Here is a 27,746-nt window from a genome sequence, read left to right as displayed (position 1 = left end):
AAATCCTTTTCCCTGGGGTGTTTTGGGATGTTCTTTGTTACATAAAGCAAGAGAACTATGAAGGAGGTTTTATGGACACTTTTAATAACAATTTTTTACATTTGTGTGGTGTTAATGGGCTATGCCTAAACTCACAAACTGATACAAAAAAAAACAAAGCGAGGACGAAATAGAGTTATGTTAACCGCAACCAAAAAACGACTTATTTTTATAATAGCTGGGGGTCATAAAAAATTTCCGTTGACTAGCAAAAGGTGATCAGGTGTTTCAAATAACTTATCTTTTGATGCAGAAACAAGGGCTGTCTTCCATTTATGGAGCACCGCATAGTGTCTCATGCATTTTCCTAGACATGTTCCCATTTTACAGATAACTGAGTTTTTGAAGGATCCACGTCCTTGTTCCCAGAGCTGGTACATGTTGGAGTGCATCAAGGCTGTGTGTGTCCTCAACTTCTTTTCTCTCTCTTCCCCTCCACCTAAACCCTCCATGGGTGATCCCATCCAGTTATGTGACTTTAAATATCATCCACTTGCTCATGAATCCAAAAATATACCTCCAGCCCTGACCTTGCCCCTGAACACCAGACTCATGTATCAGCTGCCTGTCTCACATCTCGCCTTGGGTGCCTAGTAACCAGTACTAGTTGCTATCAAGTCGACTCTGCCTCATAGAGCCCCCATGTACGTCAGAGTAGAACTATGCTCCACACGTTTTCAATGGATAATTTTTCAGAAGATCTCCAGGCCTTTCTTCCAAGGTACCTCTGGGTAGACTCAAATCTCCAACTTTTTGATTAACAGCTGAGCACGTTAACAGTTTGCACCACCCCGGACCCCTGGATGCCTGGTAGGCACTGCTAAGTCACCCAGAAAAGAACTTTTTCCCTCCATTGGTGTGTTCCTTCCCCAGCCAGTCCCCTCTCAATGAATGGCACCCCTATCTAAAATCTTAGGGCCTTCTTGACCACTCCTCATTTTATCATGCCCACATCTAACATATCAGCAAGTCCTATTGGATTTATACCAACAATATGGCTCAAGATCAACAGCTTCTCAGCACCTCTGTTGCTACCACCATTGTCTAAGACGCCATCATCTTTCCTTTGGAGTATTGCAATAGCCTTCTACATTGTCTCTGTGGGGTCGCCATGAGTCAGAATTTACTTGACAGCAACTAGCAACAAGCTTTATGCTTGTCTTACTACATTCTGTTCTCCAGAGAGTAGCCAAAGTTGTCTTTCAAAGCTACAGATTTCATCATGTCACTTTCATGCTTGAAACTCCACAGTGGTGTCCCATTGTACCATAAAACTAGACTATTTACCATGGTCTATGGGGGCTTCCTGAGCCTGAATTGTAGGACTTGTTAAAAACATGTTCTGGCTGAGGTGGTACGTAAGGGGAGAAGCAGAAACTGCTTGCAGTTCCCTAACGTAAGTTCTATTATTCTTCCTTAATAATAACAGCCCTGATTTTTATTGGTCATCTGACTAGAATAAAGACTACTTCCAAATGTGGTCATGTGACTAAGTTATGGACAGTGCAAAGGTTGTTGTGCACAATTCTGGAAAGTGTTCTTTAATAGAAGGGGTAGGATCTTCTTCAGCCTTTTTCTTATTCCTGCTAGCTGTAATGCAGATGTGATGGCTGGAGCTCTAGCAGCCATCTTGAACCATGAATTGAACTTGGGTTGAAAGCCACACAGTAGAACAAGAATGAAGAAGACTGGGTCTCTGGTGATTTTGAGAAATACCATACTGTCCCTTGATTGCTAACCTCCACACTTCTTACACTTTTATTTTGAGTTTGTCTGTTACATCAAAAACTCGTGCTAACTACTGCGAGGGAGGGTGAGGGCAAGAATAAAAAACCAAAACCAAACCCGTTGCCGTTAAGTCAATTCACCTCATAGCAACCCCATGCATTACAGAGTAGAATTGCTCCATAGGTTTTTTTTTTTTTTGGCTGTAATCTTTATGGAAGCAGATTGCCAGGCCTTTCTTTCATGACACTGCTGGGTGGTTTCAAACTGCCAGCCTTTAGGCTAGTACTAGAGCACAAATGGTTTGTACCACCTGGGGACCAAGGCAAGAGTAGAAGCAGAGAAAACAATGTGGCAGTGCCTGTAGCTCTCTAGGTGAGAGGCCTGAGTGGGATGGTGGAGATGGAGAGAGATGGAAAACATTGAGAAAGATCCAGGATATAGAAGATTCGATGATAAATTAAGAAACAAAGCAGGATTGGGTAGATGAGAAGCGTTGAGGATACCTCCCAGTTTTTCGGCCTAAGTAACTGCATGGTTTCAAGGGGCAGTTACTGAGTTAGGGAACTGGAAGGCACACAATTAATATTTCTGTGAAAGAGCTTTGTAATGCTGTGTATGTCTGGCATTTTGTAATTTGAATCAGTGTATTTATGTCACAAATGTGCAGTGAAATGACCCACTAATTCAATCAATGCCTATGATATGGCTATTGTATAAATTTCAATGCTTTTCCAAGTATCTCTGTAATTTCCATTTCTCAGGAAGAGAAATGCCCTCATTCTAGTCTATTTTTAGAGGCTGATTTCTCAGGTAATGATGTTTTGTTCTCCCTTGAAGCTCTGGGTCAGTACCATCTATGATACCCCACACATAGAACTCTGGGCCCTTGGGGAATAAAAGGAATGCCATGAAGGATGACTTACCAGTCCTTTGCTCACAGGCCTTACTTACACTGGATTTATGATCTGGTGGTGTGAGGGTAGTTCCACAATGTGCTTGGCACTTTAACTCATTTGGCCTTCACACTTATTTGGGTTGGCAGAGCCACTCATCTTCTTTACAAAAGCTTGGCACCATTGGGGATGGTGTTTTATATATTTTTTATGTTAAGCTGGAATTTCCGGGTTGGGTGCTGCAGCATATGGCTCTGTTTTTATTAGGTTCTAGTGGGCTTACAAAGGAATTTTTTCTCCTTTTGTTTATTTCACACTGGAGTTTAGAAATCCATCACTGTAGAGGGGGAGGTGAAGAACTGGCAGGGGAGGTATTGTCAATCCAAACACAAGTGTCATGGATTGAACTGTTTTCCCCCAAAATATCTGTCCATTTGGCTAGGCCATGTTTCCCAGTATTGGACGCTTGTCTACCGTTTTGTCATCTGCTGTGATTTCCTAATGTGTTGTAAATCCTAACACTATGATGGATTAGTGGCAGTTACATTGATGAGATCTACAAGATTAGGTAGTATCTTAAGCCAACCTCTTTTTAGATATAAAAGAAAGAAGTGAGCAGAAAGATAGGGGGACCACATACCACCAAAAAAGCAGCGCTGGGAGTAGAACATGTCCTTTGGACCTGAGGTTCCTGTGCTGAGATGCTTGCAGACCAAGGGAAGACGGATGACAAGGACCTTCCTCTAGAGCCGATAGAGAGATAAAACCTTCCCCTGGAGTTGGCACTCTGAATTCAGACTTCTAGCTTACTGGACTGTGAGAGACTAAACATCTGTTTGTTAAAGCCATCCACTTGTGGTATTTCTGTTATAGCAGCACTAGACAACTAAGACAACAAGACTATCTAGCACAAGTCACATTTTGGTTCCAACTCAGGAGACCTACCCTTAGACTCCAGGCTAGGGCCATAAGCACAAGTAAAATGGGCTACATTACTGTCCTTTTTTTCACAAAATAATGTGGCCACATATTGATCTGTTACCCTAAGGCACCTAGTTGTGAACCAAAGTGAGGTGGGAGTCCCTGATTCATTCCACAGTAGAATTGTTCATCAGCTAGTTTCATAAAGACTTCCAAAATAGTTGAGTAAATTAGAAGATAATGGGTACTGTGATAGCTAGCCCCTAAAGTGGTCCCCAGTATTCCCCACCTCCTGGTATCTATGCCCTTTGTAGTCCTCTTCCACTTTCAAAAGGGCTGAATGCATGACCAATAGGATACTGCAGAAGTGATCAATATGATTTCTGAAGCTGGGTCACAAAAGGCATTGCAGCTCCCATCACCAGGCTTTTCTTGGACCCCTCACTTGGGGCAGCCAGCATATCACGAGGACAATCAAGCTGTCCTAGAAATAGGTCCGTGTGGTGAGGAACTGAGGCCCCCTTCCAACACCCATGGGAGAAGGTGACCTTGGAAGAAGATTCTCAAGCCTTCAGATAATAGTAGCCCCCGCTGCCTTCTTGACTACAACTTTAAGAGAGACCCTAAGCCAGAACCACTCAACTAAGCTGCTCCCAAATTCCTGACCCACGGAAACAGTGAGGTAATAAATGTTTGTTGTTTTAAGCCACTAAATTTTGAGGTAATATTTTACACAATAATAGATGAGCGATATGGATGTACCTCTAAAAGACATGATGATACAACTTGAGAATTGTATTCTATTAATCCTAAAACAAAGTAACAGAATAAAAGTTATTATTAGGGAACATCTCCTATAGTTCTTTTCCCTTTACAAAATCTTACTTTTTTTTTTTTGCTAGAATTGTTAATCGTGTAGAGATTGTCATTTGTGGTTGTGCAGCATCCATGCCCTTTTAGCAACCCACTGTCTTATAGGTACTTGACTCTCCCCTTCTACATACAGCATTGTTAAAATGTCTTGGTTTGGTTCCCCTAAAAGCAGACCTAGAGAAAGGGATGTGGGTGCAAGTGGTGTATCTGGGAGATGATCCAGGAAGTGTGACCTGGAAGAGAGGAAGCCAATATTCCATACTGGCACTACTGTGCAGTTACTGCTCTGGGTAACTGGGCTCAATCGTGCTGAGGACCTTTCAGAGCGTCTGTATAGAAGGCACCTCAGAATTGTCTTCCTGAGGGACAAGGAAGCCGGATTCTTGATCTTCCAAATCCTGTCCCTCAGTGGTCGAGGGCATCTATTATGGATTGAATTGTGTCCCCAAAAACATGTGTTGTAAATCCGAACCTCTGTAGCAGTTATAATCACTTTTGGGAAAGGGTTTTCTTTGTTATGTTAATGAGACCGTACTAGTGTAGGGTGTGTCATAAGTCAATCTCTTTTGAAATATAAAAGAGATTAAACAAACAAGCAAAAGAGCAGAAGTAAGGGATGATAAAGGCCACACCACATGAAGATCACCAAGGAACCAAGAAAGAAGGACCTTCCCTCAGAGCCAACAGAGAGAGAAAGCTCTCCCTGAATTCGGACTTCTAGCTTCCTAAACTGTGAGAGAATACATTTCTGTTCCTTAAAGACACCCACCTGTGGTATTTCTGTTACAGCACCGCTAGACAACTAAGACAGTAGTATCCCACTGGCGTCTGTGTATATGGGAGCTATAGGCAACTTCCAAGGAAGGCCAAGTGGATAAGGTGGGCACTAAGGTAATCACTGGGAAAGCCAGGACCCCCCACCCCTTTCTCCATTCCAGTGGGATAAAGTGGAGAAGTAGGAGAGAGTGATAGAATCTCAGCTGAGTCATTCAAGATTTTATCCTCACACTTTGAGTCATGAGCAGTACAAGAGCAGGGACTGGTTAGAAGTCTTTCATGATGGAGTCAGAGGCATTTGGATCACACTATTCCAGGTACACTGCGAAGAATGGGAATTCCAGAACACTTAATTGTGCTCATGAGGAACATTTACGTAGATCAAGAGGCAGTTGTTCAGACAGAGCAAGGGGATACTGATTGGTTTAAAGTCAGGAAAGGTGTGCATCAGGGTTGTATTCTTTCACCATACCCATTTAATCTGTATGCTGAACAAATAATACGAGAAGCTGGACTATATGAAGAAGAACGGGGCATCAGGATTGGAGGAAGACTCATTAACAACCTGCGTTATGCAGATGACACAACCTTGCTTGCTGAAAGTGAAGAGGACTCGAAGCACTTACTAATGAAGATCAAAGACCACAGCCTTCAGTGTGGATTACACCTCAACATAAAGAAAACAAAAATCCTCACAACTGGACCAATGAGCAAAATCATGATAAACGGAGAAAAGATTGAAGTTGTCAAGGATTTCATTTTACTTGGATCCACAATCAAGAGCCATGAAAGCAGCAGTCAAGAAATAAAAAGACTCATTGCATTGGGTAAATCTGCTGCAAAGGACCTCTTCAAAGTGTTGAAGAGCGAAGATGTCACCCTGAAGACTAAGGTGCGCCAGACGCAAGCCATGGTATTTTCAATCGCATCATATGCATGTGAAAGCTGGACAGTGAATAAGGAAGACTGAAGAAGAGTTGACGCCTTTGAATTGTGGTGCTGGCGAAGAATATTGAATATACCATGGACTGCCAAAAGAACGAACAAATCTGTCTTGGAAGAAGTGCGGCCAGAATGCTCCTTAGAGGCAAGGATGGCGAGACTGCGTCTTACATACTTTGGACATGTTGTCAGGAGGGATCAGTCCCTGGAGAAGGACATCATGCTTGGCAGAGTACAGGGTCAGCGGAAAAGAGGAAGACCCTCAACAAGGTGGGTTGACATGGTGGCTGCAAAGATGAACTCAAGCATAACAATGATTGTAAGGATGACGCAGGACCAGACAGTGTTTTGTTCTGTTGTGCATAGGGTCAGTATGAGTCGGAACCGACTCGACAGCACCTAACGACAATAACATTCCAGGTACCTACTATACAGTTGTTCTCTTCCCTACTTCCTTGGCATTCTGAAACTTCCTTTGTTCCTGTCTAACCCAAGCTTGGTCTCCATAAATTCTACAAAACTCCCATGAATTCCATGAGCCCTCGACAAAGTCCTCTTTCAATAAGTGCCTCTTTGCTTAGATTGGCCAGAATTGGAAGCTATTGCCTGCAACAAAGGAGCCTAAGGCAGTAGGTGTTAAGGATTGAATTGTGTCCCCCAGAAAGAAATGTGGAAGTCCTAACTCCTATACCTATAAATATAACCCTTTTTGGAAATAGGATTTTCTTTGTTAATGAAGTCAAACTAGAGTGGCCAAAACCAAACCAAACCTGTTGCTGTTGAGTCAATTCCAACTCATAGCGACCCCATAGGACAGAGTAGAACTTCTCCGTAGGGTTTCCAAGGAGTAGCTGGTGGATTCGAACTGGTGACCTTTTGGTTAGCAGTCAAGCTCTTAACCATAGTGCCACCAGGGTTGGTGCATCCTAAATCTAATCGTCCTGAGTGGTGTCTTATAAAATGAGCAGAATAGACAGAGACACACATATACAGTAGGAGATGCCATGTGGAGACAGGCAGATGTCTCTGTAAGCCCAGGAATGCCAAGGGTTGTCAGCAGCTACTAGAAGCTGAAAGAGAAAAGGAAGGAGCCTCCCATAGAGCCAATGCCCTGATTGGGACTTCTAAAGCTCCAAAACTGGGGGAAAAAAAAAAAAAAAAAAAAGCCGTTCTTTAAAGCCACCCCCTTGTGGTGTGTTTTGTCATAGCAGCACTAGCTAACTGAGACGGTGGCGTTCACTGAAATTAAGATGAAAGCTCAAACTTTTCCAACCCAAATCCCAGTGGGTTGGGGTAGATTTAAGAACCTGCTAAATGGAGTCTAAAGGTCACCTGTATGTACAGCACATTCAGAAACATTTTGAACAAGAAATGTGAGGCAGCAGAGATCTGTGGTGGCGCTAAGTGGGGACTACAGTTTATGGAACCACCAGGTTAAAGCTAGAGGGTCTCTGGCTGGACTAATTTGACAGACACGAATTTCATTCTCCAGCGCACGCAAGCCTCTCTCTCTGTTGGACGAGCGCTGGGGTCCTGTCTGTAAAAGCTCACTCTCGCTTTCAAAGGTCAGCACCTCACAACGTGCTCATCTGCCACCCTCCTATTTAAGACTAAAGCTGGGTTCGGAGAGATTTGATATTTAAGCATGGCCTGCTTGTCTGGAGCCTCTTCATTCTCTCTCTTTCTCTTGTTCCTGCCTCCCACCAGACTCCAGCACCATTTATCTGCAAGATTCATAACTTTTATTAGCCAATCAGGAAAGGATGAAGGAAGGCTCCTTATAGTAAGTTTGAAAATCTGCAGCAATAAAAAACAAATAAACCAAACCCGTTGCCATCGAGTCAATTTCCACCCATAGCAACACTATAGGACAGAGTAGAACTGCCTCCATAGGGTTTCCAAGGGGCAGCTAGTAGTCCAACTGCCAACCTGTTGGTTAGTAGCCAAGCTCTTAGCCACTACACCAGCAGGGGTCCAAATAACACTGATCATTTTCATCTGGTGTAGATCAGATTCTAGGAGTCCCTGTGTGATGCAAACGGTGAAGCTCTCAACTACTAACAGAAAGGTTGGCAGTTCCAACCCACCCAGAGTCCTCTCGGAAGACATGCCTGGTAATCTGCTTCTGAAAGGTCACAACTTTGAAAACTCCATGGAGCAGTTCTACTCTGACACACCTGAGGTCACCATGAGTCGGAATCGAAGCCATGGCAACAGCAACTGGTTTTTTTTTAAACCAGATTCTAGTCTATTTATATCACTTGATTGGTGCTGGAGGAAAAACAGTTTCTGAAAATATTTAATTGATCTGTTGAATTTTGTGGAAATTGTGAGGTTAACAATCATCACAGGAGCGTAGAGTAGTGGTTAAAGTCAGAGTTTGCACTCAGAAAGCACAATTCTAGTTCAGTCCTGGACTTGTTATTCTCTAGCTGCGTAAAGTAATTTCTCTTAAGTCTTAGGTTCATCATCCATAAAGCAGAATAATAACACCTACCTCCTGGAATTCTTGGTGGGGGGTTAAATGAGACAGTACTTGGAGAGCTTACAGTAAGTGTTTAACAAACCTTCATTATTATTTGTGTCAGTTAGGGTCTCAGCAGGAAGCAAATGACACACTTAATTGGGTAGCTTGGGGAGAGTTTAATAAAAGGACTATTTATAAACTGTGGACAGGATGTTCAAAAAACCATCAGTTGCCATCAAATTGATTTCAACTCATGGTGACCAGAGGAGAACTGTGCTCCATAGGGTTCTCAATGGCTATTTTTTTTGAAGTATATCACCGGGCCTTTCTTCCAAGGCACCTCCGGGTGACTCAAACCTCCAACCTTTCAGTTAGCAGCCTAGTATATTAACTATTTGCACCAACTGGAGACTACATAGGTGGGATATAAGGGCACCAAAAGGAGTTATGCAATTACCTGGGGCTGTTACCACCCCCTTGGCCTGAAGGAGCAAGGAAGAGGGAGGGAGTGGCCCCCAGAACCTGAAGACGGAGAGGGCAGCTGTAATAAGGGCTGCTGCCCTCCCAGGGTGACCTTCAGAAAGAAAGCTGGGGAATATCTCTCCTAATGCCCCTCTCTCCATCTAGTATCTTCTTTTTAGTGCTCCCCACTGCTCCTCCCCACAGGAAGTCAGAGCAAGGGAAACCGGGAGGAGATCCCTGGAGGATTGCACCCAGGGCACTGAGTAGGGTGGACAAGGGTGCAGAGCAGGTCTGGAGCAGACGATAGGAAACGTCCAGGCTGTGATTATTGATGGAGTTTCTGGAACACCTACAAGAAACTTAAAGCCAGTGGCTTCTAGTGAATGTGTCAGTTGAATGTCCATAGTATTTTTTTTCTTCTGAAAAGTTTCTATTGCCTAAAGGTTAACTATTTTAAGTTCTCCCTGATTCAAAATTTTTATTAGAGTCCCTCTTTTTCCAATCCCTCTCCCTGAACCTTGTTTTAGAAGAAGACTGGATTGGCTAGGCAACATTCTTTGTTCAGGTCTTTCTGGAAGTTTTGAAATACTGGTTCGATTCCCCTCACCAGTGATGCTTGTTCAATTACAATAGCTAGAAGGTCAGAATAGCCTCTGCCAGTTCAACCTACGAAGGTGGAAGCTTGGCTGCTAAACTGAGGATTCACGATTATGTATCGTCGGTAGGCTGTTAGCAACCAACTTTGTGTTTGAGGGTTTACTAGAAGTTTGTAGGTGTGGTTTACCTAGCTGACGAGACTTCAGAAATCGTTTCTTCTTTATTATTTTATATCCTCATGTTTTTATCATTTGATTAGATTCTTGAGATCCTTTTTTTTAACTGCTCCCTCATTAGTTATTTTAAGAATTTAAAATACTTATACTTTGAAATTATACAATTAATAAATCAGTTATATTTTCATTTTTTAAAATTTTACTATAATCCTCAGCCCCATCCAGATATTGAAAACCTATGTATTTCTTGTGAATTTAGTAAACTATTTTAAAATACCTATGTTGATTCCTCCAATTTAAAATGTTTGGAGTGGAATGTTTGGAAATTCTGACCCTTAGCTCTCAGTTTTTAAAAAATGGCCAGATCTTTATACCCCACACCTTGATCAGACATGGGTGCTCTCCACCCTCATTCCAGCCAAAGGCTCTCTGCAGCTGAGACAATCCCCACAAGGGCTGACAACTGATGGTCACCTGCCACCAACACTTCTGGGAAAAACATCATCATGTCCTTTACAACAACCCTGTGAGGGAACATACTATTACACCTGTTTTATAGATGAGAAACCCAAGATCTAGGAAGCTGAAGATCTTGCTCAAGGTCACAGTACTGTAAGTACACAAGCTCTTATCTGAAGTTCTTAGGCAAGAATTTCCACATTCGGTAATTTTGAATTATAGGAAGGATTTTGAATGGTATACCAAGTATTACATCAGTCTTGGAGGAAGTACAGCCAGAATGCTCCTTAGGAGCAAGGATGGCAAGACTTCGTCTTTGGACATGTTATCAGGAGGGACCAGTTCCTGGATGATGTAATACTTGGTAAAGTAGAGGGTCAGCCAAAGAGGGGAAAGCCCTTAACAAGATGGATTGACAAAGTGGCGGCAACAATGGGCACAAACATACCACCAATTGTGAGAATGACGCAGGACCGGGCAACTCTTCATTCTGTTATATATAAGGTCACTATGAGTTGGAAACCCTGGTGGTGTAGTGGTTAAGTGCTACGGCTGCTAAGCAAAGGGACGGCAGTTCGAATCCGCTAGGCGCTCCTTGGAAACTCTATGGGGCAGTGCTACTCTGTCCTATAGGGTCGCTATGAGTTGGAATTGACTCGATGGCACTGGGTTGTTTTTTTTTTAATGAGTCAGAGTCGACTTGATGGCACCTAACAACAACTATTTACAGGTAGTCCCTGACTTATGACGTATTCAAGTTACAATGAACCTCACTTATGACCACCTGTGTTTGTTTGTTGGCACATCTTATCATTAGTACATCTTCCCGAGAGGAAGTTATAGGAAAAGGTATGCAGGGTGTCTTAGTCATCTAGTGCTGCTACAACAGAAATACCACAGTTGGGTGGCTTTAATTAAGAGAAATTTATTTTCTCACAGCTGAGTCGGCTAGAAATTCGAATTCAGGGTGCTGGCTCCACGGGAAGACTTTCTCTCTCTGTTGGCTCTGGAGGAAGGTCCTTGTGATGTGTCAGTTTCCTTTGGTCTGGGAGGATCTCAGCACAGGGACCCCAGGTCCAAAGGATGCACTCTGTCCCTGGCACTGCTTTCTTGGTGGTATGAGGTCCCCCCATTTCTCTGCTTGCTTCTCTCTTTCATCTCAAGAGATTGCCTTGAGATACAATCCAATCTTCTAGATTGAGTCCTGCCTCACTAACACAACTCCCTCCCATCCTCCCTCATTAACATCATAAGGCAGGATTTACAACATACAGGAAAATCACACAATGCCTGGAATCATGGCCCAGCCAAACTGATATACACATTTTTGGGGGGACATAATTCATTCCATGACACAGGGCATATGGAAAAAATTGCCGAGTCATGTGAACACAATCCAAGCATTTGATCTGGGTAATATGATGAAAGAGATGGATGGAAAAATCATCCATGTGGCAAGAATGCTGAATTTAAAACTTTATACTGCCAGTGTGGAACAGCTTATAGATCATGAAGAAGGGGAATTGACAGATCAGGATTTAATGGATTTTAAAGAGGAAAGAAACCCTGAAGAAGAAAGAAATAATGAGAAAGAGGAAGGAGAAAAGTTGTCAAAAAATTTTACAGTGAAAGAATTAGCTGGAGTTTTTTCTAAACTAAATCAAGGGCTTCAGTAGCTTTGTTAAAGTCGGTAGGCAGATTTGGGAAGCAGTGAGATGTTACACTGAAATACATGAAGAAAAAAAGAAAAGGATGATACAGATAGCTCTTACTAATTTCCTTACTAGAAATGCCATCCCCATTCCCAGGAACAATCCAGATGATCCAGAACCTTCCACAGGTGGAGTTATTACCACAACAGACAAAATGCCAATGTTGTCCAACTCTTCATCATCATCTAAGTTTTTATGATTTGTATTTTTTTAATGTAGGTATTAAGATACATCTGTACTTTTATATGTAATGTTTTCAAACCCCAAAGACACATAAAGATTTGATTTATAAAGATATTGATAATAAAAGGCAATAATAATGAAAACTAAAAAAAAATCATGAGGTATTCCACTTACATCAGAGCTGACTTATGACTGAATTGTTGGAAGGAAAGGCTGTCATAAGCCAGGGACTACCTGTACTACACTACTCCCCTGTATTAGCTTCCTATTGCTACTCTAACAAATTGTCACAAACTTTATGGCTTAAAACAACACAAATATATTGTCTTACAGTCCTGGAGGTCAGAAGTCTTAAAATCAAGGGCTCCATTCCTTTCTGAGGCTCTAGGGGAGATGGTTTTCTTGCCTCTTCCAGATTCTAGAGGCCTCCTACATTCTTTGGTGGTGGCTTCTTCCTCCATCTTCAAAGCATAGCATCTTTGGATTGCTCTCTTCCTTTCTCTTTCTCTTTGACTTCGGCCTCGATCATTACATCTCCTTCTGACCTTCTGCATTCCTCCTATGAGGACCTTTGTGATTACATTGACCCAACCAAATGATCCAGGAGAGCCTCTCCATCGCAAGGTCTTTAATTTAAGCACATCTGCAAAGTCCCTTTTGTCGTGTAAGGTAACATATGCACAGGTTTCAGGCATTAGGACATGTACACCTTTAAGACACACAACAACCTGTGTACAACAGAAGGAAACACTGCCTGGTCCTGCGCCATCCTCACAATCCTTGCTATGCTTGAGCCCATTGTTGTAGCCATTGTTTCAATCCATCTCATTGAGGGTCTTCATCTTTTTCACTGACCCTCTACTTTAATAAGCATGATGTCCTTCTCTAGGGACTGCTCCCTCCTGACAAAATGTCCAAAGTACGTGAGACAAAGTCTCGCCATCCTCGCTTCTAAGGAGCATTCTGGCTGTACTTCTTCTAAAACAGATTTGTTCTTTCTTCTGGCAGTCCATGGTATATTCAACATCCTTTGCCGACACCACAACTCAAAGGCATCAATTTTTCTTCAATATTCCTGATTCAGTGTTCAGCTTTCTCATGCGTATGGGGTGATTGAAAATACCATGGCTTGTTTGGATCAGATGCACCTTGTTCCTCAAAGTGACGTCTTTGACTTTTAACACTTCAAAGGGGACTTTTGCAGCAGATTTGTCCAATGCAATACATTGTTTGATTTTCTTGACTGCTGCTTCCATGGGCATTAATTGTGGATCCAAGAAAACTGAAATCCTTGACAACTTCAATATTTTCTCCATTTATCATAATGTTGCTTATTGATCCAGTTGTGATGATTTTTGTTTTCTTTTTGCTGAGGTATAATCCCAACTGATGATGATAGTCTTTGATCTTCATCAGTAATTATTTCAAGTCCTCTTTGCTTTCAGCAAGCAAGGTTGTATCATCTGCATATTGCAGGTTGTTAATGAGTCTTCCTCCGATACTGATGCCATGTTTTTCTTCGTATAGTCTGGCTTCTCAGATTATTTGCTGAGCATACAGATTGCGTAAGTATGATGTGAAAGGATACAACCCTGACACATGTCTTTGGGGTCCGTTATTCTGTCTACCATAACCCCAGGGGACATCACCCCATAAACAGAATCCTTAAAATTTCTGCAGCAAAATGTATGAATATTCACACTAAATAGTATGCATCGGGGTCAGCAAACTGAAGCCTGTGGGACAAATCCCAGTCGTTTTTGTAAATCAGGTTTCATTTGGATGTGACCATGCCCATTTGTTATGTCTCCTTTTGTGCTACAATGGCAGAGTTGAGTAGTTGTGACAGGGCCACATGGCCTGCCAAACCTAAAAAATTTACTACCTGGCCCTTTATAAAAAAATTTGCCAACGTCTGTATAAATGATATCTCTAAACAGTTCAGATCAGTTTTTGACACCAAATGAGTTTTATAAACCTGCATGTGGTGGTTAACGTTATGTGTTGACTTGGCTAGGCTATGATTCTCAGTGGTTTGGAGACACTGGACAAGTTGGTCTTTTGTAACCTAATACAATGTAATTACTTTCCATGATGTGGTCTGATGTGATCAGCCAATCAGCTGAAAGGGGAGTTTCCTTGGGGGCGTGGCCTGCCTCCAGCATATAAACGGATGTTCTGGCAGAACCCTTTCTCCCAACCCTGCAGGGCTGCACTCTTCTCATCATCTGACCTGCAGTTCCTGGGACATAAGCCTATAGACGTCTTCAGCCTACCACCTGACTGGCAGATTTTAGATTCGTCAGCACCTGTGACCTCTGTGAGCCAACAGAGGTCCCCAGCCTACTGCCTGACACACGGATTTGGAACTTGCCATGAGCCATTTCCTTGAAATAAATCTTTCTATATATATATACACACCCCCAAGGAAACTCCCCTTTCAGCTGATTGGCTGATCACATCAGACCACATCATGGAAAGTAATTACATTGTATTAGATTACAAAAGACCAACTTGTCCAGTGTCTCCAAACCACTGAGAATCATAGCCTAGCCAAGTCAACACATAACGTTAACCATACACACACACACACACACACACACACACACACATACATTTCACTGGCTTTGTTCCTCTAGAGAACCCAACTAGGACTACAGAAAATCTTTTGGTTTTCAGAGATGTTAAATTTTGAGACCGCAAACAAAGGAGTATGGACTGCTATTTAGTGACAGAGAAGGGGAAAAAGTCCCAAATCACCGCAAAGCCCATGTTCTTAATCCAAACAGTCTATGACCCCATTTCCTTTGAATATGAGTGTGATGTATGTCTTTACTGGTTCCATTTTAGTTTCCCAGACACCCAGAATCTTAGGGTAGATGTGACCTGCGCAGCATCCAGTCCATAGGTGTAAAGATGGCAGTTGGCAGGCCATACCAGACCCAGAGGCGTATGAGCCAGACCAGTGCTTTAAAAACTAATGCTCCTGGAAACCTTTAGTGAGGACAATATACTCTTCTTAGCCACAGTGGCCTACATTCCCTGCCTTCCTTGTCGTCTCTCCCAAGCTCCTTCACACATTGAAATTTCCAGCCTAGTCACTGAAGCCATTTGAGATTTGATTCCTGACCTAATCTCTCCCCTCCCTCATGCTATTAGGAAGAAAGCAAGATCCAGAGCAGTGTCTCATATAAGGTCACAGAAAAGTAGTGGCGGAGCTGGGATCAGAACCCGGGTCTCCTGCCCTCTCTGCCAGCTTTCTTTTACTTCACTATCAGATACTTGGTCTTGGCCCAGGCCCAGGCCCAGTTATGATTCATACAAACAGCGTTTCCCAGCTTGTCCTCCTGGCCACGTCAGTGCCCTTCTCTGCTGGACTTTGTTTTCCCAACAGGTCACCAGTAAATCACTTGCCCAAATAATCATCACCTTTAAATGTTCAGCATTGGTCCCAGATGTTGTAATCTCTCTTGGCTTCCTTGGCTGCTCTGGAGAGAAGTTGCCTTGGAGACCATCCAGATTTGAGGCTGGGAACTTGTTATCACCTGAGTTTAAGGCTGCACCAGACTTCAGCTTTCAAAGTCATCAGAGCTCACCTTTCCCCTCGCTGTGGATTGAATTGTTGTCTGTGAACCAAGGTGCCCACATCCTGGCTGCTGAGGTCTAGATGGGGTCCTGGGGTCTGGTTAGAAGGAAGAACTGTTGGCCCTGCAATGATAGTCCACTGGTACCATTCCCCCTGAAGTAGGGGAGGATTAACCGGTAGGCATGGTACACAGGAGCTTATGTGTGTTTACTTACTAATCTGGAGTGCACAATTTCACATAGGTTTCACCACATCTTTGATTATTGTAATCCATCCCTGTGCCTGAAATCACTCCTGATGGAATTCCAGAAAGGGGGAAAAAAAAGCATCTACCTTAACGAGAAAGGGTGTAAAATCTCTTCCAGCTGTTGGGTTTTTGTGATGGCGATAAAGTTTCCCATATTGAATACCTTTCCTCTGGTTTGAGCTTAGCTAAACCTCATCCATAAAGTATTTACCACTGGGATACAAATCACTTTTTAATTAGAATTTCTAACCTTGGGTTCAGGGACAGGGGCCAAGAAAACTATACATAGTAAAAAAAAAAAAAAAAGAAATGGGTCCATTAAATCTTCCTTTAAGAGATACTTCAGAGAGCTGGACTTTTCTAGAAGTTGAATGTCTATTTCCTCTGCATTTGCATGTGCTATTACTTACATCAATGCTGAGCTCCTTCAACATATATTATAATCATTGATATAGACAGAAAGTTGTGCCTAGAGGAAGTTTTCGTGCAAGGAGGAAATTTTAATTCCCCCATAATTTTCATCAACTAATCTCCTCCTTGGGTGGTGTAAACAGTTAACAAACTCAGCTGCTCACCAAAGGTTGGAGATTTGAGTCCACCTGAGGCACCTTGGGAGAAAGGCCTGGTGATCTACTTCTGAAAAATCAGGCACTGAGCACAGCTCTACTCTGACACACATGGAGTTGCCATCAGTCAGAGTCTACTCAACGATATATATATTTTTTAACTCTCCTCCAGTCATTCCAAATGAAAATACTGTCTCAGTCATCTAGTGCTGCTATAACAGAGATACCACAAGTGGATGGCTTTAACAAACAGAAATTTATTCTCTCACAGTCTAGTAGGCTACAAGTCCAAATTCAGGGCATCAGTTCCAGGCGTAGTCTTTCTCTCTCTGTTGGCTCTGGAAGAAGACCCTTGTCATCAGTCTTTGGCTGGACTAGGAGCTTCTCCACCACGAGGGAACCCTGGGTCCAAAGGACACACTCTGCTCCTGGCAGTACTTTCTTGATGGTATGAGGTCCCCCACTCTCTGCTTGGTTCCCTTTGTCTCTTGTAAGATAAAAGGTGGAGCAGGCCACACTCTGGGGCAACTCCCTTTACATCGGATCAAGGATGCAACCCGAGCAAGGGTGTTACATTCCACCCCAATCTTCTTTAACATAATCTAATCTTGCATCCTTAACCACAGGAAGAGATTAGGATTTACCACACACAGGAAAATTTTATCAATCATAAAATGGAGGACAACCACACAATACTAGGAATCACGGCCCAGCCAAGTTGATACACGTATTTTTGGGGGACACAATTCAATCCATGACACTATCTAAGTGAAAATAATGAGTTTCTCTGAACATGTACTTCTACGGTCAAGGCCCCAGACCATCTCCTTTCCTTCTGTCATATTACCTCCTAGCACCTCTGTCTAGAAATTGTAGAAGACCCACTGGTTGGAATTCAAACGATCTTACCGAAACTTTGAGGTTCGCATACTTGGGTAATTAGCATACATTCCCTGCTATTTCATCCTTTGTTATTTTCTTGGATATATGCATAAATGTTCAGAGGCCACAGTTGGGGGAGCCCCATAATATCCAGTAGCCCCTCAAATATTTCCTCCAGACTCCCTCCATTGATGGGAATTCCATTATATCAGGCCTTCATTTAGGTTAGCCCGAATTTTCTGTGAGGTCCTTGTGAATACTATTTAATTTCTTCATTCATTCATGAAAATATTTGTATACTCACTAGGTGTGCTAGGTTCTGTGAGGAATATTCTCTCACCTCTATTGCAACTACTACTGGTAGGTAAGCTGACATTTTGATTGCTTCCTATATGCCAGGCACTAGTTTAAGAATTTTATATGCATTAACTCACTGAATCATTGTAAGAATCCTGTGGATTGGGTACTAAAGTATTATTATTCCCATTTTACAGAAGAAGAAACTGAATAACAGGGAGGTTAGATAACTTGCCAAAAGTCATGCAGCCAGTGAGCATCAGACTTAAACAGGACTCTAAGCATTTTGGGTCCAAAGCCCAGGCTGTTAACCATCACATCGTACTAAACCAAACCAAGCCAAACCCAGTGCCATGGAGTAGATTCCAACTCACGGTGGCCCCATGTGCGGAGTAGAATGGCTCCATAGGGTTTTCTTGTCTATGACCTTTATGGAACAGATCACCAGGCCTTTCTTCTGTGGCACCACTGGGTGGGTTCAAACCACCAACCTTTAGGTTAGTAGTCCAGGGTAAACAGTTTGTGCCATTGTGATGGTTAAGATTGTGTGTCAACTTGGTGGGGCCATGATTCTCAGTGTTTTGGCAACGATATAATATTAAAATCACTTCCCTGTTGAGATTTGATACGTGATCACCCCCATGATGGGATCTACTGTGAGTAGCTAATCAGCTGAAGGGGAGTTTCCCTGGGCCTGTGGCCTGCACTGAGTGTGAGCGGTTGTTGAGGCAGGGCTCTGAGGCTTTTGCTTGTTCTGGATTTTGCAGCTGGTTCCTGTTCAGCTGATCTCTAGTTCTTGGGACTTGAGCTAGCAGCTTACCTGTGGTCTTACCTGCTGACTTTGGGATTTATCAGTCTTCACAGCCTGTGAGAAACAGCCTGCTCTCCGGCCTGCCGATCTTGGGTTTGCCAGCCCCTGCAGCTACGTGAATCAGGAGAAGCCTCTTTCCTGACCTATGGACTTGGAACGTTACAGCCTCTACAACTGCATGAGCCTTTTGACATATATTTCTCTCTCTCTCTCTCTCTATATTTATACACTTTACTGGTTTTTCTTCTCTAGAAAACCCAGCCTAAGACAGTCACCCAGGGACCCCTCACACCTTTCAAAGAGCACGAAAAGATGCTTTCTGCCCTTAAAGTTATTAGCACAGGGCTGCATATGCAAATGCTGACAGGGTCCCAGCAGGAAGCATAAAGGAGCCAAACAGGCCAGGGGGGAGTTGGAGGAGTTGGGGTGAATTGGAGAGCTTGGGTCCCTTCCAGGAGCAGCTGCTTCACAGATGCAGTCCATTGTAGCCACTTCAGGAGGCAGACCCCTTATTGCCAGGCCTTCTGATGCTTCAAGGGAAGCCAGAAATACAGAGTTTCGAAATCTAGAGTTTCTCACTTAAAAAAAAACAAAAACAAACTTCATGTTTAGCAAAACATACCACAAATTGAGTTAAATCTGTGGGTTGACAGTTTACAATACTAGGTTATAGTCTGAGGAGGGGAAATAACTCTTACATGCTGATACCTGCAATGGTGAGGAGTTGTCCTAACAGAGGCATATTGGGAAAACACTACAGGAGTTCAGAATAATAAGACAAGTGACTCCCATATGACACTTACTGGGAAAAGTGGTTATTATGATGGTTGATGAAAAAGGGCTGGATTTGTAAATGCAGAAGGGAGTGTTAAGGGCGTGTTAGAGAGTACCTAGTTCTGTTTGACCACAGTGAAGTGTAACGTTCATCAGGTGTTGGAATATACGTCACTGGGCTGTAAAGAAGGAGCCCTGGTGGCACAGTGGTTAAAGTGTTCAGCTGCTAACCAAGAGGTCAACGGTTTGAATCCACCAGCTGCTCCACAGGAGAAAGATGTGGCAGTCTGCTTCCATAAAGATATACAGCCTTGGAAACCCTATGGGGCAGCTCTACTCTGTCCTATAGGGTCCCTATGAGTCAGAATTGACTCAATGGCAGTGGATGGATTTGAGGACAATAAAAAGCCATTGCTCCAAGGTCCCTCCCCACCAGATATCCTCCACCGGACCTTCCCCTAAACCAGAAATTAAAGGGTTTGTGCCTGGCAATGTTGACATCAGATCTGACTGGTCAATGCCTGTGAAGGTCATCACATATTTGAACACCACCCGTAACCACAGGGCATGTAAAGGTCAATGGAGTTAAGCTGGCCAGGGAATCAGGGGCCATATTGCCAAGCTCAGGTATTTGGACCTCAGCCTTGAAGATCCATACCCAGACCCACCATGGACACTGTAAAAAATGGTGTGGTGGGGGCATCTGACCTCCTCTAACTTCACAAGGGAGAAGGAGAATCAAGAACTACAGCCCAAGGCTGATTCCTATGAGGCTGGAGGTCAGACGTACCTCCTCTCCAACCTTTTTACCAATTCTGACACCAGCTGTCCCTCCCACTGCAGTCTCTACTTCTCTGCTGGGTTTGATAGCTCATTGCAATGGCCACACAAAACTCACAGACCATACTTGCAGTTACGGGGTTTATTATAATTCAGGTTCAGGAACGCTCAGGATACAATTCTTTGTTCAGGACAGACTCTTCTCAGCCATGCCCGTATGCAGGCCTCTCTCTGGCTACTCAGCCCCTGCCCTGCTTGGGCAAGTGCTTACAAAGCTCTTTTAGCTCTGACAAGATAAGTGCCTGGAGGCATCCCACCCTGCCAGTGATAAGTGCCTAGAGGCACCCCACCCTGCCAGTAAGCCTTGACCTGAAGGCGCTCAGCTCTAGCTCCGTGGGTTGGCAAATCTACCTCCACCAAGTGCCTCGAGGCACCTGACTCTGCCAGCAAGCCTCCTGCCTGCCGCCGTTTCTCTGCCACTGCTTCTCACCGTCTTCAATGTCATAGCTGTCTCTCTTGGTCTCCTGGTTTCAGAAGCTTCTCAGCACAGGGATCCTGGTTTCAAAGGACATGCTCCACTCCTGGCTCTTCTTTCTTGGAATTGGTAAGATCCTCTCCTCTCTGCCTCTGGGATGGCTCGTTTTAAGCCTAGCGGGATGGCTAAATTGACCAATCCCCTTGTTAGGGTTCCGTACCTCTTATTTGCATTGTCCCACCTCCCACAAGGGTGCCATGCACCTTATTTACATTATTATCAAGCTATCCAATCCCCTTGGTGTGCGATAAGATATTTACATAGCTCCTCCCCAGTCTTTTGTGTGAGTTACAAAGGAAAGCCATAGGCAGAGCAGAGGCAGGACTGCTGAGGAGTTGAATATGGTGAACAGTGAGAGAACATAGCCAATGGTGACTTCCAGGTTCAAGCCTGGGTGAGTGATGGGGTAGACAGGTTGATCAGGTCTGGGACGGGGAGGGGGCGGGGAGGCAGAAGGAGCAAGTTGAGGGGGAAGAGCATGGTTTATCTTTGGGAATTATCTTTAATGAGTTATTCTGGTTTTGAAGCATTGGTGGAACTTTCAGGTACATGTATCTTATTAAACGTGTTCCCTGGGAGGAGCGTATCCTTCTGTAACAATTAGTGTACATTCGTCCCTCCTCCCGCCCCATCATGCCTTCCTGGGAAGGACTAAGGAAAGCAGATCAAAGCTTTGAGGAAATAGAACACGGGACTAAAAGGTTTGCTTAAGAAGCAAAAACACTAAATTTGGGGGACTTTTCTGATAAAAAACAAGTCCACGAAGGCATTGCCTTGGGCATCTCAGGGCCAAAGCAGATAACATTTATTGAGCACCTACTAATTTCCAGGCATGTAGCAAAGCTTTATGTAGATTATCATATTTAATCTTCAGAGGAACCCTATGAGTTAGGTACTCTGATTATCCCCATTTGACAGATGAAGAAACTGAGGCCTAGGAATATTAAGTTCATTTGTGAGAACCGTAAAAAGGAAAGGTGAGGAGCTTTAGGGCAAACTTTATTTTATGATATTTTCTAGAGACAACTCTAGTTACAGGTGACGTAGCCTTTATTTATTAGTCATAGTTCTTACAAAAGGGATCTGAGGTGTTGATTTGATTAGTTTGCAGCACTGATGGAGTTGTCTTAGAGTCTTGTTTATAAAGCAAGCACATTGCTTTTCTTAGAGTTAAAGGTCCATTTATTCAAACATTATATACTATTCAGAAAACTTCCATATTAAAGAATATTTTTATTACACTGGCATAAGAAATCACTTTGGGGCCATGTCTTAGTAACAATAAACCAGTTATTGTCTAGCCGATTTCAACTCATGGTGACCCCATGTGTGTCAGAGCAGAACTGCACCTATAGGGTTTTTAGTGGCTGACTTTTTAGAAGTAGATCACGAGGCCTTTCTTCTGAGGTGCCTCTGAGTGAACGCAAAAAACCAACCAAAAAATTAGCAGTGAGTGTACTGACCATTTGCACCACCCAGGGATTGCTGGTAAGATAATAATAATAATAATAATAATAATAATAATAATAATAATAATAATAATAATAATAATAAACAACTCATTACTGTCAAGTCAAATTGTGACTCATAGTGGCCTACAGGACAAAGTAGAACTTCCCTATAGTGTTTCCTAGGCTTTATGGAAGCAGCCGCACCTTTCTCCTGCAGAGTGGCTTGTGGGTTTGAACCACTGATCTTTCAGGTAGCAGCCGAGCACTTAAACACGGCACCACCAAGGCCCTGGTAACACAATAGCTTCTACAAATATCGTTAAGTTGAAAAGCCTGGGCTTTGGACTCAAAGAGACCTGGATTCAAATCCTAGCTTCATTGTTTATTGACCGTATGACTTTGAGCAAGTCATTTATTCTCTCTATGCCTGAAATCAGAGAATACCAGAAAGATATTTACCTGTGCTTTGTTGACTACGCAAAGACATTGGACTATGTAGGTCATAACAAATTATGGATAGAGTTATGAAGAATGGGAATCCCAGAACACTTAATTGTGCTCATGTGGAACCTGTACATAGACCAAGAAGTTGTTCGAACAGAACAAGGGGATCAGGAAAGCTGTGCTTCTGGGTTGTATCCTTTCACCGTACTTGTTCAGACTGTATGCTCAGCAAATAATCCAAGAAGCTGGATTATATGAGGAAGAATGTAGCATCAGGATTGGTGGAAAACTCGTTAATGACCTGTGATATACAGATAACACAACCTTGCTTGCTGAAAGTGAAAAGGATTTGAAGCATTTACTGATGAAAATCAAAGACTACAGCCTTCAGTATGGATTACAACTCAACATAAAGAAAACAAAAATCCTCACGACTGGACCAATAAGCAACATCATAATAAACAGAGAAAAGCTTGAAGTTGTCAAGGATTTCATTTTACTTGGACCCACGATCAACACTCATGAAAACAGTGGTCAAGAAATCACACAACGTATTACACTGGGCAAATCTGCTGCAAAAGACCTCTTTAAAGTGTTGAAGAGCAAATATGTCACTTTGAGGACTAAGGTACACCTGACCCAAGCCATGATATTTTCAAGTGCCTCATATGCATGTGGAAGCTGGACAATGAATAAGGAAGATCAAAAAAGAATTGATGCCTTAGAACTATGGCATTGGTGGACACCAAATATACCGTGGACTACCAGAGAATGAACAAACCTGTCTTGGGAAAAGTACAACCAGAGAGGTTCTTGAAAGCAAGGATGTTGAGACTTCATCTCAGGTGCTTTGGACATATTATCAGGAGGGACCAGTCCCTGGAGAAGGAAATCATTCTTGGTAAGGTCAGCAAAAAAGAGGAAGACCTTCAACAAGATGGATTGACACAGTGGCTGCAGCAATGGGCTCAAACATAGCAACGATTGTGAGGATGGCACAGGACTGGGCAGTGTTTCTGTTGTGCATAGTGTCACTATGAGTCGGAACCAACTTGAGGGCACCTAACAACAACATACCTCAGTTTCCTTATATTTATCGCCAGCCTCATTGGATTGCTGTGAGAGTTAAATAATCTATTAAATATTCTTTTTTTCCCCCCATCTTAGGAACTGCCTTTTGGAAACCATCTAGACCAAGGTTGTCAAACATTTTCTTAAACGGCCAGATAGTAAGCATTTTAGGCTTTGTAGGTCATACAGTCTCTGTTGCAACTACTCAATTCTGCCTTTGTAGCACAAAAGCAGCGTACACAACATATACACAAATGGGCATGGCTGTATTCCAATAAAATGTTATTTACGAAACCGGGCGGTAGGCAGGATTTGACCCATGAGCCCTAGTTTGCCGACCTCTGGTCTGGACTCTCTGAGCAATTACGGGGCCACCTTGGCAGGTAAGAGAGGAAGAGGTGCTCTGAAGGCAGAAAGCACACATTTCCTACTAGGAGGGAGGACTCTGAAGAACTCATTTTCTCAGCACTCTTCACTTACCTTTAGCAAACAACAAAAAACCAAAAAACCCATTGCTGTCGAGTTGATTCTAACCCTAGAAGACAGAGTGGAACTGTCCCATAGAGTTTCCAAGGAGCACTTGGTAGATATCAACTGTCGACCTTTTGGTTAGCAGCTGAACTTTTAATCACTACACCGTTGGGGTAACTCCACCTATGGAAACTCTTAATTTCTAAGGAAATGTATAAAAAGGCATCAGGGATTTTTCTAAAACAGCTTCTAGAAGATGAGATTTTAATTACTTTTAATGGGTCTGAGATTCAGCTGATCAAATTTGCTTTCAAATGTACATTGGTCTAAGCGGTGGAAAACACCGGGAATTTTTGCCACACTTAGAACGTGCTTGTCTGCATGGCTTGCAGAGGGTGGGGCAGTCACTGGCTGTGCTGTCAGCTTTTCGCCAACAGGCCAGGATCTTCCGTCACAGGAGCATGAATACCACAGACGTCCGTGGTTACTGGGCCAGAGCGGATTATCCAGAAGGCACGGTAAGCGTGGTGCTTACCTTGCTTACCCGATCATCTGTAGTGAACAATTTCACGTGAGCTTCACCATCCGTGGCACCAGTGAGCAGTTTCTACTAAGCTGGTATACCCCAATGTCCTTCTTCAAGCACGATAATGTGTTAATTAAAAAGATTAATGAGCTTGACTTGTATTTTTGAGCTGATATTATGGTAAAGTTATCGGAAAGAGGGGTGTCAGATGTTTGGATGGGGGTACAATTTCATAGTGCTTGTCATAGGCACTATTTTTCGTAGATACACCGTTGGCCACACTGGGTTAGTGGGAACTGCTGAGTGGCACCATGTGCCCAGGGCTGGTATAATATCTGCCATACCCTAGTTATACTTCTGGCCGTACAGATGGTTTTGGACCTGGAATTATCTACCATGATCTCAACAGAGTGGCTGAAGGCATTTGGGGTCGGACAATTCTTTTTTTTTTTTAATAATTTTTATTGTGCTTTAAGTGAAAATTTACAAATCAAGTCAGTCTCTCACACAAAAACCCATATACACCTTGCTACACACTCCCAATTACTCTCCCCCAATGAGACAGTCTGCTCTCTCCCTCCACTCTCTCTTTTCGTGTCCTTTTCGCCAGCTTCTAACCCCCTCCACCCTCTCATCTCCCCTCCAGGCAGGAGATGCCAACATAGTCTCAAGTGTCCACCTGATCCAAGAAGTTCACTCCTCACCAGCATCCCTCTCCAACCCACTGTCCAGTCCAATCCATGTCTGAAGAGTTGGCTTCAGGAATGGTTCCTGTCCTGGGCCAACAGAAGGTCTGGGGGCCATGACCACTGGGGTCCTTCCAGTCTCAGTCAGACCATTAAGTCTGGTCTCATGAGAATTTGGGGTCTGTATCCCACTGCTCTCCTGCCCCCTCAGGGGTTCTCTGTTGTGTAGGGGTCGGACAGTTCTTTGTGTGAGATTGTCACATTATTACAGGATATTTAGCAAGCCTGGCCCCTGCCCACTAAATGCTGTTGGGGCCTCCCAGTTATTGGGACAATCAGAAATGCCTCCACAAGTTTCCAAATGTCCCTTTGGGGAGGGTACAGTAGTATTGCACCTGGTTGAAATCAACTAGAATTCCCGGGATTCAAACTTGGAACCACCTTGCTTCATTACCCATCTATTGGTTGGCAAGTTTAAAGCTTGCCCAGTGGTCAGAGCAACCCATTGAGTTTAAGGGAGAACATTTGATTGTACTTGATACTTGGCAAGAGAGTGTCCTTGTACTGTAAGACTTCTAGGGCCAGCCAAGGGTTGTAACATGTCTGAACTCCAGGCCTCAGAGAGGCACAATGGAATGTGTCCAGTGGGTGTGCAGTCGGTGTTGTAACATTGAGAAATTACTTAATTGACTTCTTGCCTCCAGATATAACACGTTAAACTTATGGAGAGTGTCACCCTTTTCCCCAGCTAACCCTCTCCCATTTGTCTTAGTCCCTGCTCTCAAAAATACCTTCCTGAACCAGTCTTGCTGCAAAGTATACCAGTAGAATCTCGTAAGTAGATGATTGGAGGGATGCATTTACAAGTCAAGGCACACCAGGGATTTTCAGCACCATAGCTGATCACCCTAAGAGGCAATATAACACACAATGGCTAAGAACTTGAGCTTTCAGATTGGATAATTCCAAATTCAAATCCTACCTCTGCCCTTTTTTAGTTGTGCAACTAAGGTTTTTCTTCTGTCTACAGAACAGGAGTGGCAATAATAGTTCCTACTTATTGGTTGTTGAAGGATGAAGTAAAATTCCTGGCATTCGAGGAGAGGAAAAGCAGGAACTTCCTGTCTGAAAGTCTCCTTACATGAAACATTCCTTGGCTTGACCAAGACGCAAGAAATTCTCAAGTTTCTCCTCCATTTGGGGGTTAAATTTTTTAAGGCTCCAGTTTAAAATGTAAATATCTGAGAACTCCTGGAAGGCAGAGATTGAGTGTCATGTCTTTGTATCACCGATGTCTAGTCCGTGGAAGGTGGATACTTAATTGTTGTTGAATGAATAGTGGTGAGTGTCTATATTAAGTCATTGTGACATAATAATCCTAATAAAAACAGTAGCCATTTGCTAAAAAAGGACACCATGTTTGGTAAAGCAGAAGGTCCGAGAAAACTAGGGGAATCCTCAGTTAGATGGATTAACACAACAGTCACAACAATGGACTCAGATATACCAATGATCAGGAAGATGGTACAGGACTAGACAAAGTTTCCTTCTGTTGTACACAAGGTCGCCATAAATCAGGGCCAGATCAACAGCCACCAACACCAACAACCCTCCACGAGTGCTTACTATGTGTCAGGCTCTGTCCTAAGCACTTTACATTTATAATACAAATCAAATGTGTTTATACATTTTATATGTATATTATATAAATATCACTCGTGACAATACTATAAAATAGGCAGTTTTCTCATTTCCGTTGAACGCTGAAGAAACTGAGGCTTCAGGGAGATTAATGTCAAAGTTCACACAGCTTGTAAATATGACCTTCAAAAAGGCAAGTTCACCTGAGAGGGGAAACAGCTCTGTCCCAAGAGCTCTGGCCTGATGTCACCTCCCTGGGGCTGGGTGGGGTAGGTAGGGTGTAGGAGTGGGGATGATGCTGGAGGTTTGCCTCCAAAAGCGGTCACACAGGACATCATCTGTTCTCAATTTCCACTCTGGTCGCTCTCCATGGCACTTCTTCAGTCCAACACACATGCTCAGGCTGCTGGCCAGGAACTAAATTTATTTGTGAGCCCGGGGTTCAAACAGGAACATAAATTACATGTGTATAGCCTCATTCCTCAGCCCAGCCTGACACAGCTGAGTACCCATCAGAGTTTTATAGGCTATTCTCTCTCAGTCCGAAGCTGTCTGATCTTGTCTGCCACCCCCAGCCCACACAGCAGAAGAGGCCCATTTCCTCCTTGTTCACAGCCTTAGTTCTGAACTGTTTGCCCAACATCATCCCTGCATCCCACTCTGTCCGGTTCTCATCTTCTGACCTTATTAACCATCCACCTTACACTCTTTAATGTTTTTCCATTGGTCTTGGGGTAAAGTGTAACCCT

This window comes from Elephas maximus, chromosome 20 (assembly GCF_024166365.1).
Source record: "Elephas maximus indicus isolate mEleMax1 chromosome 20, mEleMax1 primary haplotype, whole genome shotgun sequence".
Classification (NCBI taxonomy): domain Eukaryota; kingdom Metazoa; phylum Chordata; class Mammalia; order Proboscidea; family Elephantidae; genus Elephas; species Elephas maximus.
The sequence above is the reverse complement of the archived record's forward strand: the minus strand, read 5'-3'. Positions refer to the sequence as shown.